Consider the following 15917-nt stretch of genomic DNA (forward strand, 5'->3'; position numbering starts at 1 on the left):
CTCGGCATCAAGCTCTCATTTGAAGACGTTGCAGACATTGGTCGCCAAGCAGCTGAGGAACCTAACCCAGATCCCCTAGTTAACCCTGAGACTCACGAAGAGGAGACACCTGCTGAGGGTAATACAGCGGTCTCAACCCCTTCCTTAGATAATAGTGAGGCCCAGCCTAGATTAGGAGATTAGGTTTTAGGATCTATGCTGTTTTGCCATGTCTTGCTGTATTCTTGTGATTTTGTTTAATGCATATGACAGTTTATTCCATCTCTATGAATTCATTTGATATGTTCATAAATTGCTATGATTGTTTTGACTGTTTTTACTCTGATACACAAGTTAAATGGTTTCAACCCCAATGCTTATGTTCTTTAACATAGGGGGAGGAATTATTTTCTGCCTTTTTGCCTTAACTGACAAAGGGGGAGAACAATTATAACTTGATGCTTATAATGTTCTGATATTTTTTTCTGATATTGTAAATATATGCTCTGACACTTGTTAATTAATATATGTTGTATTGATATGATCTGCTCATATGATCTGATCTGATATGCTATGATCTGATCTAACAACAATAATTTTATGATGCAATTAAATGATTTTAATAATATGTCTGAAATTGCTCAAGTTATAATTTGTATGAATTGTCAATTATGCCAAAAAGGGGGAGATTGTTGGATTTTGATCCTTTGATTCCTAATTTTGACATAATTAATAATTCAACAATGTTCATACAATACATGATAAATCTAATATTTGAATTGAGCAAGATTTCAGGAACCATAATCCAATCCTACACACTTGGATCAAATTGCTTGGAACACAAGAAATCAACAAAAGTTGAATTCTGACTATGTAAATCGATTGGGAAATCGATTTCATAACAAGGGTGTAAGGAAATCTTAAGTGTTTGTAAATGTGAAATCGATTAGGCAATCGATTAGCTTAATTAAAAATTAAAACTGCACAAGTTAGTAGCCTCTGATTTGGAGAGTAATCGATTGGGAAATCGATTGAATATTTCACAAATCAAACCTGATGGTAACACATCGATTGGTAAATCGATTGAATAAGTCACAGTGGCACTCCAGTGCTGAGGAAATCGATTGACAAATCGATTGACGAAAACAATCGATTGGCAAATCGATTGAAATAAACTTGTTGAAAACACAGTGAACTCAGAAGTTTGGCAAATCGATTGAGTAATCGATTGAAAATAGTTTTATCAAAACAGATTCCCAGAAATCGATTAGGCAATCGATTTATACAGGTCTGGACATGTTCTACTGAAAAGTGTTGTTTTAAAGAATCGATTGGTAAATCGATTAGCTTGTATAGTTTCAAGATTAAAGAAAACCAAGATCGCGATAATCGATTGGCAAATCGATTTAGCTCATTTTATAACTTTACAAAATCGATTGGGAAATCGATTTCGTAGTTGGTTTTTCAGAAACTATATAAGATGTCTTTCAATCTTTATTCTCATAACTTCTAAGAACTTTTACATAACTTTTTCATAACTTTCATAATTTCTCTTATGCTCTCAAAAACGGTTCATGGCAACAAACTAACAACTTCATAATTGTGATTACAGATCTCAATACGTTTTGTTGACAATCTAAGAGAAATGATAATGTGCTCATGAACAATCCTTGAATATCCAGATTTGTGAGGAGCAACATTCATAAAGATTGAAGACTCTTTTGTTTTACATCTTTTATTCATTCTGTAATAAATCTTTGAAAGGAATAGAACGCAAGAAAAGCCAGCTTGAAACTGGTGGCTACTTTCTTGGTTGAGAGGGCTCAACAAGAAAGAGTCGTACTTTGATTCTGTGATAGGCTGCTGAGTGTCTACAAGGATCAGAGGGTATTCAATAGGAAAGATATAATTAGAGATTGATAGGTTTCAGGGAGGAAACTGGACAATCTGTAATTGATTCTTTCTATTGAAGGAGAAGAAAATCTGAAATCCGATTGGATTTTCAGGACTGGACGTAGGTTGTTGTTGACAACCGAACCAGGATAAATCTCTGTGTCTTCTTCTCTAACTCTCTCTCTTTAATTTTCTATATTGCTAACTTTGCATGCCTCAAAATTTAAATTCCGTTGTGCACTTGATACTGATTAATTTTGTAACGAAGACTGATATATTTTCTGTTATTGCGAGGTCACTGATACCAACAACATCTTTTTAATCTTTGAGTTGTTAGGACACAAGTGGTACAACTTGATTGTTCTAAAACTCTCTTTATTTATTTAGTTATTTATTTAGTTATTTATTTATTTATTTACTTATTTTAATAAATTAATCTAAAATCGACTTAAGCCAACAGTTTCTCATCTCAAAATATTTGGTAGTGTGGCGTATGCACACGTACCAGATCAACGAAGAACGAAGAACGAAGCTTGAAGACAAAAGTCAGAAGTACATATTCATTGGGTATGATGAGAAGACAAAAGGGTACAAGCTATTCGATCCCATAAGCAAGAAGGTGATAGTGAGTAGAGACGTTCTAATAAAGTGGAAGCGAACGTCGATGTGTTTGCTTCTTTCATGGTTTACATGATTCTTTGCTAACTCAATTGCTGATTTGTTGTCCACTTGTATGACTTATGCACCTACCTGTTTTAGCTCCATTTTGCTCAACAATCTTCTAAGCCATATTGCATGACAAACACACAAAGATGCTGCCACATATTCAGCTTCACATGTCGAGAGCGTTACTATCGTTTGCTTCTTAGAAAGCCAAGTAAATGCGGTATTTCCCATGAAGAACACATATCCTGAAGTGCTTTTTCGATCGTCTATATCTCCACACCAATCACTGTCGGAGTAACCAACCAGCTTGTAATCTTCTGTTCTTGAGTAAAACATTCCAAATGACAATGTTCCTTGGATGTACCTCAAGATTCGTTTCAATGCCTTCCAATGTGAATATATTGGCTCCTCCATGAATCGACTTACAATACCGACACTTAATGAAATGTCCGGCCTTGTACATGTGAGGTAGCGAAGACTACCTACCAAGCTTTGATATTTGCTTGCTTCGACACGTTCTCCTCCATCAAATTTCGACAGCTTTGCACCTGGTTCCATTGGTGTCGAAACTGGATTACAATCTTTCATTTTGAATCTTTCCAGGATTTCCTTTGCATATGTCTCCTGTGATATGAAGATTACCGCTACTTCTTGTCGAACCTCAAGACCAAGAAAGAATCTCATCAGACCTAAGTCTGTCATCTCGAATTCATGTGTCATTATGCCCTTGAATTCTTCTATCATCTGACCATTGTTACCCAAGAAGATTAGATCATCGACATAGAGAGCAACAAGTAACATATTACTTCCATTCTTCTTTACATACAGAGCATGTTTGTAGGGACATTGATTGAAAATGAGCAATCGAATTGTCTCCATTCTTGCAACATGCGCAAATACTTCGTCATAGTCAATTCCTGCTTTCTGTTTGTATCCCTTCGCAACAAGTCACACTTTATACCGTTCTATTTCGCCTTGAGCATTCATCTTTTTCTTGAATACCCACTTCACACCAATGGGTTGACTTCCTTTTGGTAATTCTGCTAGTTCCCATGTGTTGTTACGTTCAATGGCCTTAATCTCTTCGATCATGGCAGTTTTCCATTTTTCGTCTCGCAACGCCTCTTCGAGGTTAGTGTTTTCAGTATATGCCAAAAGACATACAAGGTGTACCTCCTCTGTCGTTTCATAGAAATCTTGCAGACTTCGCATTCTGGGTTGTAGAGGTTCATCTTCATTGTCAGACTCTTCAAGTTCTGTTGAAATGCTTGTTGGTATGGCGACATATGATTCTTCAACTTCGACATTAACTTCTGTCGAATTGTTCCAGTCCCACTTGCTCGCTTCGTTTATTCGAGAACATGTGAAGGGAGGAAGTGTCGAATTGAGGCATGTAGCAAGCAAGGATCAAGCAGCAGATATTTTCACAAAACCATTATCGAAAGAAATTTTCGAAAGAGGCAAGAAGCTACTAGGCATGATAGATAGAAGGAACATTTAAGTTTACAGGGGAGTTTTGTTGAATAAACTTTAATGTTATATTTAGTGGGTTTCTATTAATAAGTTAGTGGAAAGACAAAGTCTCTGTTGTAGTTGGAAGGCCAAGAGATAGTGGGCTATTAATAGTATTTATTTGTTTTCTTAGATTAGTAGTAATGGGACTATATAAAGACCAAGGTTGCATTTTCATTTTAACAAAATATATATAAAAGTAGTGTTTTCTGTTCACACACATCACATATATGTTGATTACGAGTGGTTAAAATGATCTTCCAAGCACCCTTGTTATCATTGTCTGAGCGAATACTTATATCCATCAAATTTATCTTTTTCCCTAAGTCGTCGACTATTATTAGAAGTCGACTATTTTGCTTCAAACTCAACCACAAACGTTGTGCTCTTCCCTCTTCATGTTCTTCCTCCAATTTTATGTTTAACGCATCTGCCATTTGTCCTTGAATGAGTCTAATGTTTGGAGTTTGAGATACTGTGATTAGTACAACCTTATCAAACTTCAATCGTTTAACCTTCTTACACACTTCTCTTACAAGAGTTGTTTTCCCTGATCCACCCATCCCATACAATCCTATCATGTAGATTTTAGGCTAAATTACATTCGTGGTCCCTTAACTTAATTTCAGGTAACGTTTTAGTCCTTTATCTTTTTTTTTTCCCGACTTGGTCCTTTATATTAATTTTAAGTGACAATTTGATATTTTATGTTTTAAAATTTCAACAATGATATCCTTATTTATACAAAAATTCAAAAAAAATTTCAATCAAAACTCATAAAATTAATTATATTCTTCAATATAATACAAATTTCATCAAATTCGTAACGCAAATCTTCAAATAAACTCATATCTTCATACTTTATTTGATATTTTTAAGAATAAAGGACTAAATCGGGAAGAAAAAAAAAAGATAAAGGACTAAAACGTTACCTGAAATTAAGTTAAGGGACCACATATGTAATTTAGCCTAGATTTTATCATCTTCAAGTGCCTCCAAGAGTTGATCATAAGCCACTTTTGTTGATTTAAAAAAAGCAAAAGTTTCTAATGACTGGGCAGGAAAGTCAAGAAAAGGAGCACGGTGAGAAAATGGTTGAATATTATTGCTTTTTCCTTTGAATTTCATCATTGCATTTTTCTTTTTTACCATTTTCTTGCATAAATGATATTTTGTCCACGTTGGAAACCTTCCTTGAAAGCAACTTTTGTTTGCTTTCATTTGTTGGTTCAAATCTTCCACCTCTTTCAATAGACTTTCTACATCAATCAACCACTTCTCTATTGGCTTTTTGATTTCTTCAGCTCTGTGTTTGGCTTGTTCAACACGATCCATAAGGTTATCTCTTTCGGATATTAGCTCATTTTTTTCATTCTCAAAATCTTCAATAATTTCATTAACACAAAAAAAGTATTTTTCTTCACATATTGTTGGTTCCACCAAATATTCAGCAACTTTACCCACAATGGAGATAACAATATCTGCCATTTAATCAAAGCAATCTGACAATAGAACCAAGTGCACAGTCAATCTAAGATTCGTAACATAGAATTTATAGTTGTTTGATGATAAAAAAGCACTAATGCAAAATATGAATTTTATAACAGAATTTAATCTTCTTATTTATTTATTTTGTTTTAAGTAGGTTTCAATTCTTCTTCTATTATAACAAAGAGAGGAATGGTTTTCTTGAATTTTTCTTGGTTTTCTTTTTGATCCTCATCATGATGAGAAATATTCAAAACAATGTGGCATTTGAAAGGTGCAATAAACCTAGTGTATTCGTGGCTCCTAAATTCCACAACTCTGTCAATTGCGAAAAGTATAAGTTCATTGAGAATATGATCGACGTTTGGAACAACCGAAAGGATATGGTCGTGTGAGGAGATGGGATTCAAGTGGCATAACTACATCAAGAAATCACAAAACTAAAATAAGGTAATGCCAAGAATTTTTAGTATTTTACTGAATTGAGAGCACTGTGGGAGGAATTGGAACAATATAGCTCTATGCCTCAATGTGCATGTCTAGTTCGTTATGTGTATAGCTATGAGGAACATTACATCCTTCAAATTAGAGGATAGAACCATCTTGTCGAAGAATCAAAGGAAATTAGATTTGATTCTCTTTTATTTTATATTATTTTGTTTCTTTTTTATTTTATGATTCTGTCATTATTACTCAGTATTACTATTGTAATTTTTTTTCCTATATAAACAATTTAGAGTTGTAGTAATAAAACATGAAAGTATTTTTCCTTTTACTTTCTTCATGGTATCTAGAGCTCTTGGTTAGGGTTCTGTAAAGCTTTCCGTAACCTAGTGGCATTGGGAGCTCCAAACTTAAAGAGCACCAACATTTTGTTTTTGATTTTTGAAAAACCCATTTTGTGACCCGACCCAATTTTTTGTTTACCTAATGGCACATAATACCCCATGGAAAGCAACCCTTATGGGTAGCGGCGCCAACAGCAACGACGATAGTTTCAGTGAAAAATCATAAGTAGTCAACAACAACGACAATGTTGGTTGTAGCGGCCTAGGTAGTGGCAGCCTTGGCGAAGGCGGCTATAATGGTTTATCTAACTATAGTTTATCCAAATTTTTTGGCTACCAGGGAACTTCTAATCCCTTCACGGTTGAAGTCCATAAACTCAATGGAAAAAAATATGTTAAATGGTCCGAAACCGCAAGATTGATACTAGATGGTAAGGGAAAATATGATTGCCTCACAAGAGAGGTGCAAATGCCTTCCACAACAGATCCAAATTATAGGTTTTGGAAACTTGAGAACTCTTTTATCATTGTTTGGCTGCTTAGTAATATGGAATAAATGATTACAAAACCTTTTATGTTCTTGCCTACTGCGAAGGAGGTTTGGGAGACTGTCAAAGAATTGGATCTCTGCTATGATGATAATTGGAAGTGTTGTGAGGACAATGTTTTATTTCTAAAGAGATAGAAGAATGATCGAGTTTTCATGTTCTTGGTTGGGCTTAATAAGCGGCTTGATGAAGTTTGAGGCAGAATATTGGGAAAGATTCCATTGCCATCACTTCAGGAAGCGTTCTCAAAAGTAAGAAGAGAAGAGGCGAAACAAGATGTTATGATGGGTAAGTCACCTTAAGTTGTTAAGGTTGAAAGTTCTACCCTGGTCACTAAGAATGAAGACAAGAAGAGAGATGGCAAGAAACCATGGTGCAAACATTGCAAACGTCCATGGCACACATGTGATACATGTTGGAAGCTCCATGAAAAACCTCTATATTGGAAGAAAAGGGGAGGAAACGAAGATCATGCCTTCCAAGTTGGTACCTCTGATCAAGAGAAACAATCTCCTTCTAGCATGTCTCCTTTCACATAGGAACAGTTATACCAATTGTACAAACTCCTTGAGTCTCAAACTTCTTCTTGCTCTATAGTTCAGAGATGTAATTTTCCAAATAATGCTCTAGTTAGTTTCACTCCCAGTCATACTTGGATTATCGATTTTGGTGCTACTCACCATATGACAAGGGAGTCAAGTTTATTTTCTTCTCATCGTCCTTGTGTAGGTAACCATAAAATTAAAATTGCATATGGCTCTCTTGCCATTACTGGAAAAGGTTATGTTATTCTATCTTTTTTCATTCTCATTGCACTTTTAAGGATTTTAGCACGAGAAAGATGATTGGCAATGCTAAGGAGAGTGGGGAACTCTATTATCTTGACAATGGACTCGACTTTAAAGACCAACCTCAAATGAGTACCTTCTTTGAATCTATTTTTCTTTCTTCTAATAATGATTATATTAAGTTATGACATTTACGGTTAGGACATCGTAGTTTTCTGTATTTGAAACATTTGTTTCCTAAATTATTTTCTAAGAAGGATTCGTCTCTATTTCATTGTGAAACTTGCGAATTTGCTAAACATCGTTGTTCTTCTTTTTCTACACAACAATATAAACAATCAAAACCGTTTGCGTTATTCAATATGATCTTTGGAGTCCTAATAGAATAAACACATTTTCTAATAAAAAATGGTTTATAACTTTTATTGATGATCATACTAAAGAATATTTTAATAGTGCAAACTCGATACCAAAAATATATTCAAGTCTTCAGAAGTGACAATGATAAAGAATATTTTAATATACTTTTGTCCGATTTTTTCTTGCAAATAGGGTTGTTCATCAAAGTTCTTGTGTTAATACACCCCAACATAATGGAATTGTAGAGAGAAAGAATAGGTATCTTCTTGAGGTTGCTAGAGCTTTACTATTTGCAAATAAGGTTCCAAAATATTTGTGGGGTGAAGTTGTTTTAATTGCATTATATTTAATTAATCATATGCCATCTAAAATTTAAGATTTTCATACCCTTCTCGATGTTTTTCAAAAAAAAAATTTCTTTGACTAGTGTCTCTACTGATTTGCCACTAAATTTTTTTGGTTCGTCCAAGAGTTTTATGAATCCACATAAGTTCATAGGTTCCTTGAGCCATTGCTCTGAATTCGGCATCTGCACTGCTTTTGTTCATGAACATAAACAACTTGGCAAACTCAAGCCACAAGCAATAAAATGTGTTTTTGACCAGTTACTCTCCAACTCATAAAGGGTATAGGTGTTTTGTAACCATGAATGTTACTTTTATTGAAAATCAACCATTTTGTATCGACATTCATCTTTAGGGGGAAAGTTTAAGGTAGATTCATCTTTTTCTTTTGAAAACATCATTACTTTAGGTGATATAGTGTTGTCACAAAATTATGAGACTTATATTGATGCACCAAAAGAAAATTCCCAAGAATCTATATTGGAACACAGTCCACTTATATAGTCCACGGTGAGAAAATGGTTGAATATTATTGCTTTTTCCTTTGAATTTCATCATTGCATTTTTCTTTTTTACCATTTTCTTCCACAAATGATATTTTGTCCATGTTGGAAACCTTCCTTGAACTCAACTTTTGTTTGCTTTCATCTATTGGTTCAAATCTTCCACCTCTTTCAATAGACTTTCCACATCAGTCAACCAATTCTCTACTAGCTTTTCGATTTCTTCAGCTCTGTGTCTGTGATAAGGTTATGTGTAAATATAGACCTCCCATTACTAAGGTGTAGGAGAGGCGCCAACGTGGCACCAACAGACAATAACTGATTTTTTGTTATTAGGATCCTAAGAATAGAATAAATAGGGAAGGGAGAGTCATGTAAGGGTGTTGGTTGGGAAGTTAGTTGTGTAGTAACTGATTCTGGGAATCAATTAGGGAAATTCATTCTTTTCCTTTCTATCATTTCTCTGTTTTCTACTGTTACAGGGAATTCTTGAATAATAATAAGCATAGCTCAGATCCATTGATCTGAAGCATTTCAGAATCCCTAATTTCTTCTCTCAATTCACTTCATTCTACTTACCAGTATTATCACTAGTATCAGAGCACCGATTCTGGTGCCCTGGTTTCCACCACCTAGAAGAAGCTGCGTATGAAGACAAGGAGCATGGCCAGATCTAATGAAGATGGGGAGCAAGAACGTGAAGATATGAGAGCACGTCTTGAATTCGCTGAAGCCTTGGCGAAAAAGCATGAGGATCAAATCGCTGATCTGATGAACCGACTTAATCAGAATCGCGAACAAGCTAGTCCATTTCACGAAGGTATCAGAAGCAGTGGTGATCGTAACGAAGAAGTTCATCGTAGAGAGAAATGGCGTAAGTTGGAAATTCCAATTTTCCCAGGAGATGATGCTTTCGGGTGGACCCATAGATTGGAGCGATATTTTCTGTTGAAGGAAGTAACTGAGGAGGAGAAAATGCATGCGACAGTTATGGCATTGGAAGGCAAGGCTCTGAGTTGGTATCATTGGTGGGAGAAATGTAACCCTAATTCGAATTGCGAAGGGTTCAAAATCGCGGTGGTTCGTAGGTTTCAGCCTTCGATGATCCAAAATCCTTTTGAGCAATTACTTTCTCTAAAGCAGACTGGCACAGTGGAGGAATATGTGGAAAATTTTGAGAAGTATGTGGGAGCTATGAGGACCATTGATCAAGAATTCGTAAGAGGAATCTTTCTGAATGGACTCGAGCAAGAGCTGCAAGCTGAGGTAAAATTGTATGAAATTAACTCCCTGTCTGAAATGATTCAAAAGGTGTTATTGATTGAACAAAAGAATATGTTAATCAATATGAAACCTAGCTATAGTTATGCTACTAGGAATACTGAGAATTCACGTAGCATACCTTATACTAAAACTGTAACCTTAGAAGAGAATAAACACTTCACTCAGTGGAACTGGGCAGAATCTGAGTGTCGATAGTGTAAAAAACAGAGGAGGGGAGTTTAAACACTTAACCGGGGCTGAAATTAGAGAAAAAAAAAAAAGAAAAAGGGTTATGTTTCAGGTGTGATGAACCCTATAATAGGGAGCACAAGTGTAAAAACAGGCAGTTTAAGATGATTATCTTAGAGGCAGATGAAGAAGAGGGGGAATATGAACTGGAAGAACCCCTGCAATCATTCAGATCGTTGCATCTATCATTGTGTTCAATGTTAGGGTTTACTACCACTAAATCTTGGAAAGTAGAAGGAATAGTAGAAGGGAATTCAGTGGTAATTTTAATTGACTGTGGAGCTTCACACAACTTCATAGCTACAGAGTTAGTAGGAAGGTTGAAATTGAAAGTCATGGAAACCCCTTCATATTTAGTGGAAGTAGGAGACAGCCATAAAGTAAGATGCAAGGGGAAGTGTGCCCAGCTGAAAGTCCAGATGCAACAAGTAGAACTCTTACAAGACTTCTACTTATTCACATTGAAGGGAATTGATATGGTGTTAGGACTGATTGGCTGGCAAGTTTGGGAGAAATAAAAGCTGATTTTGGGAAGTTGGAACTCACAGTGAAACAAGGTGAAAAAGTGATCAAAATTTCTGGTAATCCAGCTCTTGCTAAAACAGAACTTCCTTTTGGAGCCCTTATGCAAGTTCTAAAAGAAGAAGGAGAAGGGTTATTAATACAACGTGCAGCTGACAGCAGCAAGTCTCAGTCTCAAGAAGCTCTATCCCAACCTTTTTACAACTACTGGAAGAATATGGGGATTTATTCACTGACCCGAAGGAATTACCTCCCATGAGGAGACATGATCATGCGATACACCTTAAAGAATGAGCTGCAATTCCTAATTTAAGGCCATACAAATATCCTCATTATCAGAAAACAAAAATAGAAAGATTGGTGGGGGAGATGTTAGATTCGGGAGTGATAAGGCCTAGCATAAGTCCCTATTCTAGCCCAATTATTTTGGTGAAGAAAAAAGATGGAGGTTGGAGGTTTTGTGTAGATTATCGTGCATTGAACAAGATAAGTACACCCAACAAATTCCCAATTCCAGTTATAGAAGAACTCCTAGATGAAATTGGAGGAGCAACTATATTCACTAAACTGGACTTAAAGTCAGGTTATCATCAAATCAGAATGAGAGAGATTGATATTGACAAGACCACTTTTAGAACACATGAAGGTCATTATGAGTTTGTGGTGATGCCTTTTGGTCTTACAAATGCACCATCTACTTTTCAGGCTCTTATGAATGAAGTTTTAAGACCTTTTTTGAGGAAGTTTGCATTGGTTTTCTTTGATGACATTCTAGTATACAACAGAGATGAAAACTGTCATTTAGAGCATTTAAGGAAGGTTTTGGAGGCTTTGAGACAAAATTCCTTAAGGGTCAATAAAAAGAAATGCAGTTTTGTGAAATCAAGCTTAACATATCTTGGCCACATTATTTCAGGTTCAAGGGTATCAGCAGATCAAGCAAAAGTAGAAGCTATGACTTCTTGGCCTATCCCTAAAGATCTAAAAAGCTTAAGGGGATTTCTTGGTCTCACAGGATATTATAGAAGATTTGTCCAAGATTATGGGAAAATAGCCAAACCTCTCACTGAGTTGCTGAAGAAAGACATCTTTATATGGACTGAGGCCACTACAGCTTCATTTCAGTGCCTAAAATCTGCTATGATCAAATTACCCCTATTGGTTGTCCCAGATTTTTCTAGAACTTTTGTGCTTGAAACATATGCTTCTAGTAAAGGGATAGGAGCAGTTTTAATGCAAGAAGGTAAACCTTTAGCTTTTTGGAGTAAAGGTCTTTCACCTAGAGCACAAATGAAATCAGTATATGAGAGGGAATTAATGGCATTGGTACAGGCAGTCCAGAAATGGAAACATTATTTGATGGGTAGACATTTTATCGTCAGAACAGATCAAAGAAGTTTAAAATTCCTCACAGATCAAAGATTGTTTAGTGAGGAGCAATTCAAATGGGCGGTCAAGTTAATTGGGTTGGATTTTGAAATTCAATTCAAACCGGGCAAAGAGAATCCAGTGGCAGATGCTTTTTCGAGAAAGATGATGTATAGTGCTGTTTCCGTCATCAATTTAACAGATACTGAGGAATGGTTTCAAGAGGTTCAGAATGATCCTAAGTGGCAGAGAGTGGTTCAGGATTTGATTGGAGACCCAAACTCTCATCTTGGGTTTCAGTTTCAGGCTGGCAGACTGTTGTATAAAGGGAGATTGGTGTTGTCTAAAGGGTCTAACAAAATTCCTATTGTGTTAGCTGAATGCCATGACAGTATTTCTGGGGGACATTCAGGATTTTTTAGAACCTACAAAAGAGTCTCTAGTTTTTTTTACTGGGAAGGAATGAGAAATGCAGTGAAACAATATGTAGAGGCTTGTGAGGTGTGTCAGAGACAGAAATATTCCACCTTGGCACCAGGAGGTCTTTTACAACCATTGCCAATACCAACTCAGGTATGGCAAGATATCTCTATGGACTTTATTTCTGGTCTACCCAAATCTAAAGGCAAGGACACGATCTTTGTAGTGGTGGATAGACTCACTAAGTATGCACATTTCTACCCACTTGGACACCCTTTTACTGCCAAGGATGTAGCAGCATTGTTTGTGAAAGAATTGGTTAAACTTCATGGTTTTCCAGCAACCATAGTTTCAGATAGGGACCGGATTTTCCTTAGCCATTTTGGCAGGAATTATTCAGATTGGCAGGCACAAGACTGAAATACAACACTTCTTACCATCCTCAAACCGATGGCCAAACTGAGGTGGTGAATAGAAGCTTAGAAACATACCTCAGATGTTTTGCAGGACCAAAACCAAGAAATTGGGTTGATTGGCTTTCATGGGCAGAATTTTGGTTCAATACTACCTACAATGTATCAGTTGGCATGACTCTCTTTAAAGCCTTATATGGCAGAGACCCACCTACATTGATCAAAGGTTGCACTTTCACCTCAAAGCTTGAGGAACTCAACCAACTTTTGGTTTCTCGGGACTTGATTTTACATGAGTTACAACAGAATTTGTTGAAAGCTCGGGATATGATGAAAGCTCAGGAAAACAAACAGAGAAGGGATATTGAGTATGCAGTAGGTGATTGGGTGTTTTTAAAACTTCAGCCATATAAGCTCAAATCCCTAGCAAATAGACTAGTAGCTAAACTTGCTGCTAAATTCTATGGTCCTTATAAAATTATGGAAAGGATTGGTCTTGTAGCCTATAAACTAGAACTCCATGATCATGCTAAAATACACCCTGTGTTTCATGTGTCTATGTTGAAAAAAGCTGTTAAACAATCCCATCAGTCACAGCCACTTCCTCCAATGCTCTCCGAAGAATGTGAGTTGCAAGTCAATCCGGCTGATATTCTACAATGCAGAGATGATAAGGATGGTAACATGGAAGTTTTGGTGCAGTGGGAGAAGTTACCTTCATGTGAGAACTCATGGGAACTTGCTGCTCATATTCAGGAAGCTTTTCCTCATTTTCCCCTTGAGGACAAGGTGGTTCTTTTGGGGGGGAGTATTGATAAGGCTATGTGTAAATATAGACCTCCCATTACTAAGGTGTAGGAGAGGCGCCAACGTGGCACCAATAGAAAATAACTGATTTTCTGTTATTAGGATCCTAAGAATAGAATAAATAGGGAAGGGAGAGTCATGTAAAGGTGTTGGTTGGGAAGTTAGTTGTGTAGTAACTGATTCTGGGAATTAGTTAGGGAAATTCATTCTTTTCCTTTCTATCATTTCTCTGTTTTCTACTGTAACAGGGAATTCTTGAATAATAATAAGCATAGCTCAGATCCATTGATCTGAAGCATTTCAGAATCCCTAATTTCTTCTCTCAATTCACTTCATTCTACTTACCAGTACTATCAGTCTGGCATGTTCAACGCAGTTCACAAGGTTATCTCTTTCAGATATTAGCTCTTTTTTTTTTTCATTCTCAAAATCTTCAATAATTTCATTAACACAAAAAAAGTATTTTCCTTCACATATTGCTGGTTCCACCAAATATTCAGCAACTTTAGTCACAATGGAGATAACAATATCTGTCACAGGTTTTGTAAACATGTCACTTGAGTTGTCACTTGTTTGCATCTTTGCCACATTTATCTCACCTATTTCAATGACATCCCTGATGAATGAAGGCTGATGTCTACATGCTTGGTTTTTCAGGATACATTTGATTTTTATTCCAATGAAGCATGTTGTTGATAATGTCACTATGTGTTGAAGATTAGCTTTCCAACTAACTGTGTTGTTAAACACTGTGAACACATATCTTGTAAGATATATTCTTCTATCTAAATCTCCAACAAAATTGGAGTCTACAAATCTTTGGAATGGTTTTGATGGGTCTGAACTTTTGTTGTATTCCAAACACATGCTTTGAGTTCTCTTTAGGTACCTTAGAATCCATTTGACTGTTTGCCAATGGCTAATTCGTGGATTTCCCATAAATCTTCTTTTGACAATTACAACATGAGAAATGTTTGGCCTTTAGCAAACCATAACATACATGATGCTCCCTATGGCACTTTCATACGATATAGTCTTCATGTCTTATGTTTTCTGATTTGTGTTTGGTGACATGGCTGAAGAAAGTTTGAAGTGAGCTGCTATTGGAGAGTTGACTACCTTTGATTCACCCATATTGAATCTATTTAGGACCTTTCCATTGTAGCTCTTTTGAGAAATTATTAGTTTTCCTTGCTTTCTTATTTTGATGATTTCCATTTATAAGATCCTCTTGGTTGGCCCCAAGTCCTTCATCTCAAATTCTTTCTTCAGCTGACTCTTTAATTTCTCTATTTTTGCATACTTTTAGATGTTATTATCATGTCATCCACATGTAGCAGCAAGTAAATGTATGTTGTTGATGATACTTGTTTATAATACACACATCTATCAAAATTACTTCTAGCATAACTTTGACTGAGCATGAATGAATCAAACCTCAAATACCATTGTCTTGTGATTGTTTTAGCCCATAGAGTGATCTCTTTAGCAAGCAGACCCAATCCTCATTTCCTTGAGTCTTTAAGCAATCTGGTTGTTTCATCATAATTGTTGCATTCAGATCCCCATGGAGAAATGTTGTTTTGACATCCATCTGTTCTAACTCTATGTCAAACTGTGCTACCATGGCTATAATTATCCTTATAGATGCATGCTTGACTACAGGAGAAAAGATTTCATTGTAGTCTACACCTTCCATTTGAGTGAATCCCTTTTCTAATAGCCTTGCTTTGAACTTGGGTTGTTCAACTCCTGGAATTCCCTCATTCCTCTTGAAAATCCACTTGTTGCCTACAATTCTAGAGTTGGCAGGCTTAGGTATGAGTTCCCAAGTGTTGTTTTTCTCCAATGATTTCAGCTCCTCAGTCATAGCTAAAATCTATTTGTCTTTGTCTTGAGACCTAACAACTTCATTGTAATTCCTGGGATATTCTTGTATGATCTCTTCACCAACATGTAAGGCATAACTGACCATGTCTGCATAGTCGTATCTTTGAGGGGGGTTT

General features: G+C 36.1%; 1 long non-coding RNA gene across 1 annotated transcript; it reads left to right on the forward strand.

The window, feature by feature from the left end:
* The first annotated feature begins 5261 nt into the window (after positions 1-5261).
* Positions 5262-6313, forward strand: LOC140920614 (uncharacterized). Its single transcript, XR_012163344.1, has 2 exons — positions 5262-5388; positions 5696-6313. It is a non-coding gene; the product is annotated as an uncharacterized lncRNA (long non-coding RNA).
* Positions 6314-15917: the final 9604 nt, after the last annotated feature.

This window comes from Cicer arietinum, chromosome 5, assembly GCF_000331145.2.
Source record: "Cicer arietinum cultivar CDC Frontier isolate Library 1 chromosome 5, Cicar.CDCFrontier_v2.0, whole genome shotgun sequence".
NCBI classification, from domain to species: Eukaryota; Viridiplantae; Streptophyta; class Magnoliopsida; order Fabales; family Fabaceae; genus Cicer; species Cicer arietinum.